Consider the following 10,548-nt stretch of genomic DNA (forward strand, 5'->3'; position numbering starts at 1 on the left):
CACTCATTAGGACTCTATGTCCTGCACATCAAACTCAACTGTGCTACAGCTCTGTCTTTTAGGGTTCGGGTTCAGGTAATTTTATTCACACAGCTGTAGCTCTTCGTTCCTACCTTACAAGTAACTTGGGTCAGGGAGAGTATTTGATGGGGGCACTGAAAGGGAGATTACACAGACAAAGGCAAGGAGCAGGATGAGACAAAGATTGACAATATTGACAGTGTGAGATCAAGGGAAGAGAGAGTTTGGCAGAGCAGGCTTAGATCTTGAACCAACACACCAAGAGTCAGTAGTTTAGCTAGACATGGGTCTCTTAGAACTGCAGAAGTGTTTCTTACCAGTGTAATAGACTTGCATGTATCAGCTTAGACTGGAAAATCCATGCAAGGAATATGTTCTGATGTAGGTAAACAATGATTGGCAGGATGCTTAGGTAGTGTTCTATAAACATGTATTTTTCCAGGTATTACATTTTCTGAACCCCTTACCCACCTCTTCCTCATAACCACTGGCAAAATGAAAATGCATAAATGAAGATCTGTTAATGAAACCTGGTTTGATTCCAGAAGTGTGATGCCATTGGATCCATATCACAGCATTCCTGCCCATCGAGCAACAGAGGATGTGGCGTTTCTAGGCTGTGGTGTAGCATGTGATGTCATTCTGCTATGTGGTATACAGGAAATGGGTTGTGATCTCCTTTCAGGACACATTGTTTTGAATTCATGAGCCACTTACCACAGTCTTCGACCAAGTAGGTGGGACTATAAGCCTTGTCTTGGAGGATGATGTGAGTAGATAGGAAAACTCGCTGGCATTGATTCCAGGTTGGGTATTGCTCCTACATGAATCTCATGAGGTTGAGTCTGACCTCTCCTTGGGAATGCAGGAAGCTAGGTGCTGGCTAATAGTGTTTAAGTCGGTTGGCAGCAGAGTCCCTGAGAAATAACAGGCCCTTTGTTTGCCTGAAATGTCCTTGAAATTCAGTCCTAAAATCCTATTCACCCTTAAAGCAAAGAACTACTACCAACTAGCTCTATGAAAACTCGTCTGACTTCTCCCAATCAGAAGCAATTACTCCTGCTCAGCTGCGGTATTGTTCCAGGATCTCGATACAGTTCATAAGTTTTCTGTATTACCTGATAATTTTTTTTTTTTTTGACAGGCAGAGTGGACAGTGAGAGAGAGAGACAGAGAGAAAGGTCTTCCTTTGCCGTTGGTTCACCCTCCAATGGCCGCCGCGGCCGGCGCGCTGCGGCCGGCGCACCGCGCTGATCCGATGGCAGGAGCCAGGAGCCAGGTGCTTTTCCTGGTCTCCCATGGGGTGCAGGGCCCAAGCACCTGGGCCATCCTCCACTGCACTCCCTGGCCACAGCAGAGGGCTGGCCTGGAAGAGGGGCAACCGGGACAGAATCCGGCGCCCCAACCGGGACTAGAACCCGGTGTGCCGGCGCCGCTAGGCGGAGGATTAGCCTAGTGAGCCGCGGCGCCGGCCTGATAATTTTTTATATATGTTAAAACAATTCTCATAAAATGTAAAATTATGATTCATACAGATATAAAAATGAGGCCGGCGCCGCAGCTCACTAGGCTAATCCTCCATCTCTGGCGCCAGCACACCGGGTTCTAGTCCCAGTCGGGGCTCCGAATTCTGTCCCAGTTGCCCCTCTTCCAGGCCAGCTCTCTGCTGTGGCCAGGGAGTGCAGTGGAGGATGGCCCAAGTGCTTGGGCCCTGCACCCCATGGGAGACCGGGAGAAGCACCTGGCTCCTGGCTTCGGATCAGCGTGGTGCGCCGGCCGCAGCACGCCGGCCGCGGCGGCCATTGGAGGGTGAACCAACGGCAAAAGGAAGACCTTTCTGTCTGTCTCTCTCTCTCTCACTGTCCACTCTGCCTGTCAAAAAAAAAAAAAAAAAAAAAAAAAGAATGTGTGTTGAAGGTTTTATTTAATTCATGTGGGAAATAAATAGATGCTATGATTGATTTCAAGAAAAATGAAAAGTGAACAAATGTGTATGGATGCAGGGCTAGTGCTATGGCATAGTCGGTAGAGCTGCCAGCTGCAATGCCAACATCCCATAGGGGCGCCAAGTCGAGACTGGCTAATGCACCTGGGAAAGCAGTGGAAGTCCCTGGGCTCCTGCACCCACATGGGAGACCTGGAAGAACTGGCTCCTGGCTTTCACCTGGCCCAGTCCTGCTGGTTGCTGCCATCTGGGGAATGAACCAGCAGATGGAAGATTCATTCTCTCTCTTTCTCTCTCTCTCTCTCTCTCCTCCCCCATAACTCTACCTTTCAAGTAAATAAATAAATCTTTAAAAAATGTGTATGGATGCAGGAATGGTGAACTGAATATTCACAGGGAGGCACATAGTTAACTACAATTTGCAGAACTGTGAAACAGTTCGCATAGAACTAGCTATAGGCTAAAATAAGGTAATTTTGGAGCGGTCTCCTCTAAACAATGCATAATTTTGCACTGAAACATAAATTTTTCCTCCAGTCTTCACTCTTTGAAAATATTCTCCAAGAAATACCATGTTGGATCACAAAAAAGGCTGATCTCATCAGATTGCATTTCATCATTTCCATAGGTGCAAAAAGATTGTTAATTTGTCATGCAGGCCTTATTAACTTGACTTTCCTGGAAATTTTCATAAGGAATCTCAGATTTGACTTTTTTTAAAAAGGTTTATTTATTTATTTGAAAGGCAGAATTACAGAGAGACAGAGAGGGAGAGAGAGAAAGAGAGAGGTCTTCTATCCGCTGGTTCACTCCAGATGGCCGCATTGGCTAGAACTGCGCTGATCTGAAGGCAGGAGCCAGGAGCTTCTTCTAGCTCTCCCACAGGGGTACGGGGCTCAAGCACTTGGGCTGTCTTCTACTGCTTTCCCAGGCCTTCATCAGGGAGCTGGATTGGAAGTGAAGCAGCCAGGATTCGAACCAGTGCCCATATGGGATGTCCGCACCGCAGGCAGATGCTTAACCTACTATGTCACAGTGCCGACCCCTCAGAATTGACTTTTAAAATACTTGTTAAGTAATTGGACTATGTATCCATTCCTGGTTCATCTGTTTTCAACCTGACTGGATTTTTAAATTTTGAGATGTACATGGTGTACCTTCAATTCACTCTGTGCAATAGACAAGGACTCAGTAAGACAAGCTCCTGAGAGAAACTGATGTGTTTTCTGTTCTTTCTAAAGATGCCTGTGCATATCCATTTCCCTGTGGCTGAAACCCTTATAAAGGGAGAAGAACTTATTCCCGTTCATTTCTAGGATGGGGGCAAAGATTTGGTAACAGAGAGGAATGATTAGGACACACTGACATACGGTGAACGTTTAGATGGTATTTCGCTCTGAAGAAGGGATGATTTGGGCCTGAGAATAAGTTTCTAAGAAGGCAAGTCTAGGGTTAGGGCTCTTTCTCCCAGGAATGTCAATCCTGGACCTGACTCCTGAGTCTTGTAATCTGCCCTTTTCATATTTTGCAAGAAATGCCACCAGTACACTAGAGAGCCTGGGCTCTCAGGCCAGTGCTAAGCAGTGGTGTGGAGAAATTCTACAGTGAAGGCTTTGGTGGCCGGAGGAAGTGGAGGAGTCCATTTTTCCAGATCTGGGGCCTGCCTTGGCTGCCGTAGTTAAGTTCACAGCTATGGCTGCAGTCTTTGTGATGTGGTGCTGACTTGTTGATTCAGGACTTCCTTAATCTCACTAGTAAAACTCTTCCCTTCAAGACCTTCCACCCCTTGTCTGTGAAAAGCATCGGAATTTTTTTTTGCAATCACATTCTTTTGATTTCTAAACCCAATTTCCATTTTTCATTTGTAGAACCTGTTCTCCCTGTTTCATTCCTTTAGTTGCACCATGTTGCTGTAAGAATGTATTCCCAACTGGGGAATTCAGACATGCCTGTTCTCTACAAGTGAAATTGCTGTGTCTGAGAAATTAGGAGGAATATTCCTCTTGGCCATTCATACGTGCTGAGGAAGGCATTTGATCAGAATCTAAGGCACAGTACTAGATTCTGTACCCATGAGGGCAAGTTAGATGCTAACTAGAGTTAATATGCACAGATGACCATGCTGCTTCGTAGCACAGTCTACAAAGGTTTATATTTAAAAGGTACATTTCTGGGGCAGCTTGTGGCACAGGGAGCCGAGCTGCCACCTGCAATGCCAGCGTCCCATATTGGAGCACTGGTTTGAGTCTTGGCTGCTCTGCCTCAGTCCCTCCCTGCTATGTGCCTGAAAAAGCAACAGAAGATGGCCCAAGTACTTAGGGCCCTGCCTCCCACGTGGGAGACCCAGATGGAGCTCCTGGCTCCTGGTTTCAGACTGTACCTGGCCCCAGCTGTCATGGCCATTTAGGGCGTGAAACACAGATGGAAGATTCTCTCTCTCTCTCTCCCTCTCCTTTGTATGTCACTCCCTTCAAATAAATTTTAGAAATTTTTAAAAAGTCATAGAATTTCATATGCATTTTATAAAATAAAATAGGATAAAATGTAAATTTCTGCCATCTCATTTCTAGAATGAACAAACTAAGAACTACTAGAAGGAAACTGAAAGTTGATAAAGAGCTTTTCAATTTTATGAAACAAAAAAAAAATGTAGATTCATGGGGGAATTAGAAAAGTACTTTAGAGAGATTCTGGATACCTGTCAGCCAGTTTCTCCCCGTGGTTGCATTTGACATAGCTATAGCTCAGTATCAGATCACAGCTGGCATTGCACAACACGCATGTGCAGTTCTGTGCATGCCATTTTATCATGTGGTGCTTCGGGTAAACACTACCACAGTGATGATACAGGACTGGCATCTGGTGCTATAATATGGTGGGTTAAGCTGCTGCCTCTGATGGAAGCATCCCTTACCAGAGTGCCAGTTTGGGTCCCAGCTGCTACACTTCCAATCCAGTTTCCTGCTAGTGCACATCGGAAGGCAGTGGAGGATGGCTCAAGTGCTTGGGCCCCTGCTGCCCATATGAGAGACCGGAATGGAGTTCCTGTCTCCTGGCTTTGGCCTGGCCCAGACCTGGTTGTTGTGGCCAATGGGGAGTGAACCGTCAGATGGAGGACCTCTTTCTCTCTCTCTCTACCCGTTCTGTCACTTTGCCTTTCAAATAATTAAGTAAATCTTAAAGATATGGAACTGTTCCATCACCACCACGCTCTCCTTTGAGTTACCTCTGTAAAGGAAAACCTGCACCCCTCCCCACTACCATCATCCCTTCCTGTCTATCAGTGCCTATTTCCATTCTATAATTTTGTCACTTCCATAATGTTGTATAATGAAATGATACAGTACGCAGCCTTTTGAGATTGATTTGCTTCACCCAGTTTAATGCCATCGAGGACCATTCAACTTGTTTTGTGTGTCCGCGAGTCATTGCTTTTTAACTGGTGAGCTGTTTGAACGGTATATGTATGGTATGAATGTACCACAGTGAGTTTATTCGCCTTTTGGAGAGCACTGTGGTTATTTCCAGCTTTTTTGATAATAGAAGTAATACTACTATAGGCGTTTGTGTATAGGCTCTTGTATGGATAGAAATTTTCACTTACATGGGACAAATGGACAGGAGTACAATAAAAATGTATTGTACATGTATTTGAGGTTTTTAGGGAAGTCATGTATTTCAGTATGTTTTTTATTTTATTTTTATTTTTATTTTTTATTTTTTTGTATTTGAAAGTCAAAGCTTGGGGCTGGTATTGTGATGCAGTGGGTTAATGCCCTGGCCTGAAGCACAACTGGGTTGGTCTCTTCTCCCTTGCCCTTTGAGGGAGGATTGTAAATTCTTTGAGATTGGGTCTGTGCCTGTGTAGATATATCCTCAGTGCATAGCACTGTGCCTGGCACATAACTGGTGCTCAACAAATATTTAGTAAGTGATCAACTGAATGAGTTACATACTAAAACAATCAAAAGTTGTCCCCAGCTTATGTGATTAGGCTACCTGAAGCTATGTCACTTTTCTCATTCCTGTATGTTCCTTTCTATTTTTCCTCTAACAAAGTGACTTTGGGAAATCACAGTAATTTAATCATTCATAAGGACTGCCTGCTTTCAGATTGTCCTCATATGTACCTGGTGCCACCACTGGTAACCTAGAGGTAGACAACTGAGAGTAAGACTGCCTGGTGGTTGGCTGATGTGTACAGTCCATTCTTCAGGTCATTATTAACTATCAATCCAGTCTTCAGTAGACTGAGGTCCCTCCTTTTGACTACTTAGGCTGGGACTTTCTTTGCCAAGCATTTTCCAGAGTTTTGATTTTATTATTATTTTTAAATTTATTTGACAGAGTTATAGACAGTGAGAGAGAGAGAGAGACAGAGAGAAAGGTCTTCCTTCCGTTGGTTCACCCCCCAAATGGCCGCCACGGCTGGTGTGGTGTCAGTCTGAAGCCAGGAGCCAGGTGCTTCTTCCTGGTCTCACATGCTAGTGCAGGGACCCAAGCACTTGGGCCATCCTCCACTGCCCTCCCGGGCCACAGCAGAGAGCTGGACTGAAGAGGAACAATCGGGACTAGAACCTGGTGCCCATATGGGATGCCGGCGCCGCCAGGTGGACGATTAACCTAGTGAGCCACGGCGCCGGCCCAGAGTTTTGATTTTATTGAGAAAAAAAATATCTTTTTGGATACATGATCATCTTGCTTATCTATCTTTTGACTAAGTTGGTGGGAGGAATTTAATCATAATTATTTTTAGTGAGATTTCAGCATCTGATGCATTTAGAATAATAATAGCTTCTTTCATTTTTTAAAAAAATATTTATTTATTTATTTGAAACTCAGAATTACACAGAGAGAGAAGGAGAGGCAGAGAGAGAGGGAGGGAGGGAGGGAGGGAGGGAGAGAGGTTTTCCATCTACTGGTTCACTCCCCAACTGGTCGCAACGGCGGAGCTGCGCTGATCTGAAGCCAGGAGCCAGAAACTTCGTCCAGGTCTCCCACGCAGGTACAGGGGCCCAAGGACTTGGGCCATCCTCTACTGCTTTCCCAGGCCATAGCAGAGAGCTGGATCGGAAGTGGAGCAGCCGGGACACGAACCAGCACCCATATGGGATGCCGGCATTGCAGGCACAGCACCGGCCCCAGCTTCTTTCATTTTTATAACACTCACTCAACCCATTCATATATCCTCGTCAACTTCAAATTATACATGTATCATAATGCTAGTAACAACTCAGTAAATCGTGTATACACACAGAGAAACAGATAGCCCCTGCCCCATAAACATACACACACAAACACATGATGTTAAGGATTTTGCAGGCCAAAACTATCCAATCATACTCATTTTTAAAAACTTGATCTTAGGGCCCCTACATTTTGTTCCCATTTATTACAGCCATTGTTTTCTCTCAGTTGTATTCACTCTATGATCCTATTGCTGTAGATAAACTCATGCACAAGTAGTAATTGCTCTGCTTACCAAGTGTACTTCATAAAATGCAGCGTCATGCTTTTTTATAGACATTTTTAAAATTCTTACAGCCCACCTTGCAAGGTAGGTGTTACCCGTGTTTTGTAGATCAGGGAACTGAGGCTCGGAGCAGTAGTATCTGAGCCAGATTAGCTCTGGCTCCAAACAAGGCCATGTTCTTTTTGCTGTGCCACTCTGTCTCTCATAAAAATGCCCAAGACAAACTTGAATCTTGAGAGGATTGAATAATCACAACTTCCTCTAATATCCCAACCCCTATCCCCTCCACCGAGGCTTTGGGTCTTTATTCTATCACACATACATACACAAGATGCTGCTATTCTATACTTCTTAAGACAGAAGGCAGGAGATATGTTCAAAGACTGTGTCTAGGTGTAGAGAAATCTTGGGGTTCTGTGGCCTAGAAGTTTGTTCTCATAGCATGTGCTCTCAGACTTTCTCACACATTCAAGTCTTTTTGTCTCTCTTAAAGAACCAGGGAGGACACTCGCTGCCGAATCTAAATTTAGGGGCGGCAACAGCTAACTGGCTACCCAAAAAGTCCTATGGGTAGTGCACGACATGTCAGCCAAAGGAACTGATATTTTATGGGTTAAAAAGAGTGTTCATTGGCCTGCGCTGCAGCTCACTAGGCTAATCCTCCAGCTGCGGCGCTGGAACCCCGGGTTCTAGTCCCGGTTGGGGCAGCAGATTCTGTCCCGGTTGCTCCTTTTCCTGTCCAGTTCTCTGCTGTGGCCCAGGAGTGCAGTGGAGGATGGCCCAGGTCCTTGTGCCCTGCACCCACATGGGAGACCAGGAGGAAGCACCTGGCTCCTGGCTTCAGATCGGCGCAACGCACTGGCCGCAACACGTCAGCCGTGGCAGCCACTTGGGGGATAAACCAACGGAAAAAGGAAGACCTTTCTCTCTCTCTCTCTCTCTCTTTCTCTCTCTCTCTCTCATTGTCTAACCCTGCCTGTCCAAAAAAAAAAAAAAAAAAGTGTTCATTATCTGTCAGCTCTTAAAGTGTCTCACATTCTTAAGCATTTGTGGCAAACAATAGATGTACACCTGTAAGAAGTGAGGATCTTTCCCTTTAATAGTTCCTCCTTTCCCTCTTTATTTTCTTCCAACACTGCCCACATCCTGTGGGGTTTGATAAGGTGGTGTGTGAAGGGGCCCAGATGACCAGAGGAAGGTGAGTTAAGTGTGGAGAGTTTGCGGAGGTGAGTGACAGGAGGACCAAGCAGCAGGAAACAAAGAGCTCAGCCCACCCCCTGTAGAAGCAAATGTGGAAAACTTCCTGTGTTGGCTGGAGTGCCCCAGCTGCCATCTTGGCCCCTAAACAGGGACACACTCAGGAATTCAAAAGTAACTGGGACAAGGCAAAGCCTGTTTCAGGACTGGCCCTTTTCCCAGCTCTTTGTTGAACAACAAACAAATTATCACTAGGGTGTTTTTCTTTTCTTTCATTTTTTTTGAGAGGCAGAGAAAGAGAGAGAGTGAGTGTGTGTGTGTGAGTGTGTGCTCCCATCCTCTGGTTTACTCCCCAAACACAACAGCCAAGATTGGACCAGACTGAAGCCAGGAACCAAGAAGTCAATCCAAGGCTCCCAGGTAAGTGGCAGAGGCCCAATTACATCACCGCCTCCTCCTAGGTTTGCATTAGCAGGAAGCTCGAGTCAGAAGCCAGAGCTGAGTATTGAACCCTGGTACTCCAGTGTGGGACACGGGCTAAGTGCCTCTCTTAGGGCAAATTCTTAATGCCTCTCTGAGAGTTCCAGCACCAGACAAGCATGGTCCGCTGGGAGGCACAACACTGCTTTTCTAGATGGGCAAGAAAAACAAGCAGTACTGAGCTTTATTCCTTGGCTTCCCTCTTTCTGAAATGGAAAGATGCGACTGAAGTCTAGAGAACTCAGAGGCTCTGGAGATGGTCTCTTCCATCCCCGCCGTGATGTCCTCTGGTGCAGCATCAAAACCCAGCAGCTTCCATGGCTCATTTGTATCCCAACTCATCCCTTCCCCCTTGTTCTTTAGAAACCAGTAGTCTCTGGTTAATGTTCTGCTGGTCCCTCGTCCATTCAGGGACATCAGCTGTCTTCAGGGATTTCCCAGGCAAACCAGGACATCCAGACACTCTGCCCAGATAATAATACCCAACTTAATTGACTCATAAAAATGAAGTGGACTACACGTAGGCACAGTGGTGTTGTAATTAAGGATTTGATTAAGTGAACTCCTGTTAGGCACACTCTTTCTCTGGTGTTTGGACTCTCTTCCCCTAAATAACCTGCTGTCTCTGCCTGCCTTCCATCTGTCTTTCCTCCCTGCTCCTCTCCTTGTGTCCTGAGCTTGTTGCCCTCTCTGTGTCTGCCACTAGCCCCCCGCAGGTGACTGCCTGGCATTAACAGGGCTGGGGCCTGGCAATCCCATCATTCTGGGTCCTCACCTGCTTGGCGGAGTTGTTGCTCCTTCTCCGTGACCTTGTCGTTAGGCCTGGACACTCCTAGGAGTCAGGGGCAGGGTGGAGTCAGGACTGAAACCCATTTGCACAGACACACTTCTATTTTAAGTTCTATTAACAACTTTATTTTTCACACAAAGACTTCCCTTTCCGGCCCTCTGTAGTTCACCCTTGGATCATCACAAAGGATCTCACAATATCTTCTTTATAGGAGGAAACATACCTGAGATCTTCACCCTAGAGGCAGTCACTTTTATGAGCCATAAGTCCCTTCCTTCTCTGTAGCCCTTCACCGCAGTCTGGCCACCTGGGTGTAGAAGGGAGAGCAGGGGCGACAGCTAGTTAGTGCCAGGAGTTGGAAGGACTGTGTCTGTCAAGGGGGCGTGGGAGGGTCCTGGCTGCCTCCAAACCCAGTCTGGGAGCCAGAGGCTGGGAGGTGGGTTTGGGTCAAACACGAGTATTGTCCCTCCCCGAGACCCCTCCTGCGCTGGTAGGGGGCGCCCGCCGCCCAGGGGTCCGCTCCAGGCGCCAGCCTGCCCCAGGTTCCCTGTCTCCTCCGGGTTGAGGCGGTGCTGCAGGGACAGCGGCGGGCAGGGGGCGTCGCAGAGCCGATTACGTCTGGGATCACTGCTCTCGGTTCCC

General features: G+C 46.6%; 1 long non-coding RNA gene across 2 annotated transcripts; it reads right to left on the bottom strand.

Annotated features, from left to right (window-relative positions):
• Positions 1-6,809: 6,809 nt before the first annotated feature.
• LOC138843561 (uncharacterized) lies at positions 6,810-10,259 on the bottom strand. 2 transcript variants are annotated; one of them, XR_011378408.1, is made up of 3 exons: positions 10,130-10,259; positions 9,892-9,948; positions 6,810-7,030 (listed from the first exon to the last, which is right to left on the bottom strand). It is a non-coding gene; the product is annotated as an uncharacterized lncRNA (long non-coding RNA). The 2 variants fall into 2 exon arrangements; XR_011378407.1 differs by having other exon boundaries at positions 6,810-9,580.
• Between the last annotated feature and the right edge of the window lie 289 nt (positions 10,260-10,548).

The sequence above is a fragment of the Oryctolagus cuniculus genome, chromosome 1 (genome assembly GCF_964237555.1).
Source record: "Oryctolagus cuniculus chromosome 1, mOryCun1.1, whole genome shotgun sequence".
NCBI classification, from domain to species: domain Eukaryota; kingdom Metazoa; phylum Chordata; class Mammalia; order Lagomorpha; family Leporidae; genus Oryctolagus; species Oryctolagus cuniculus.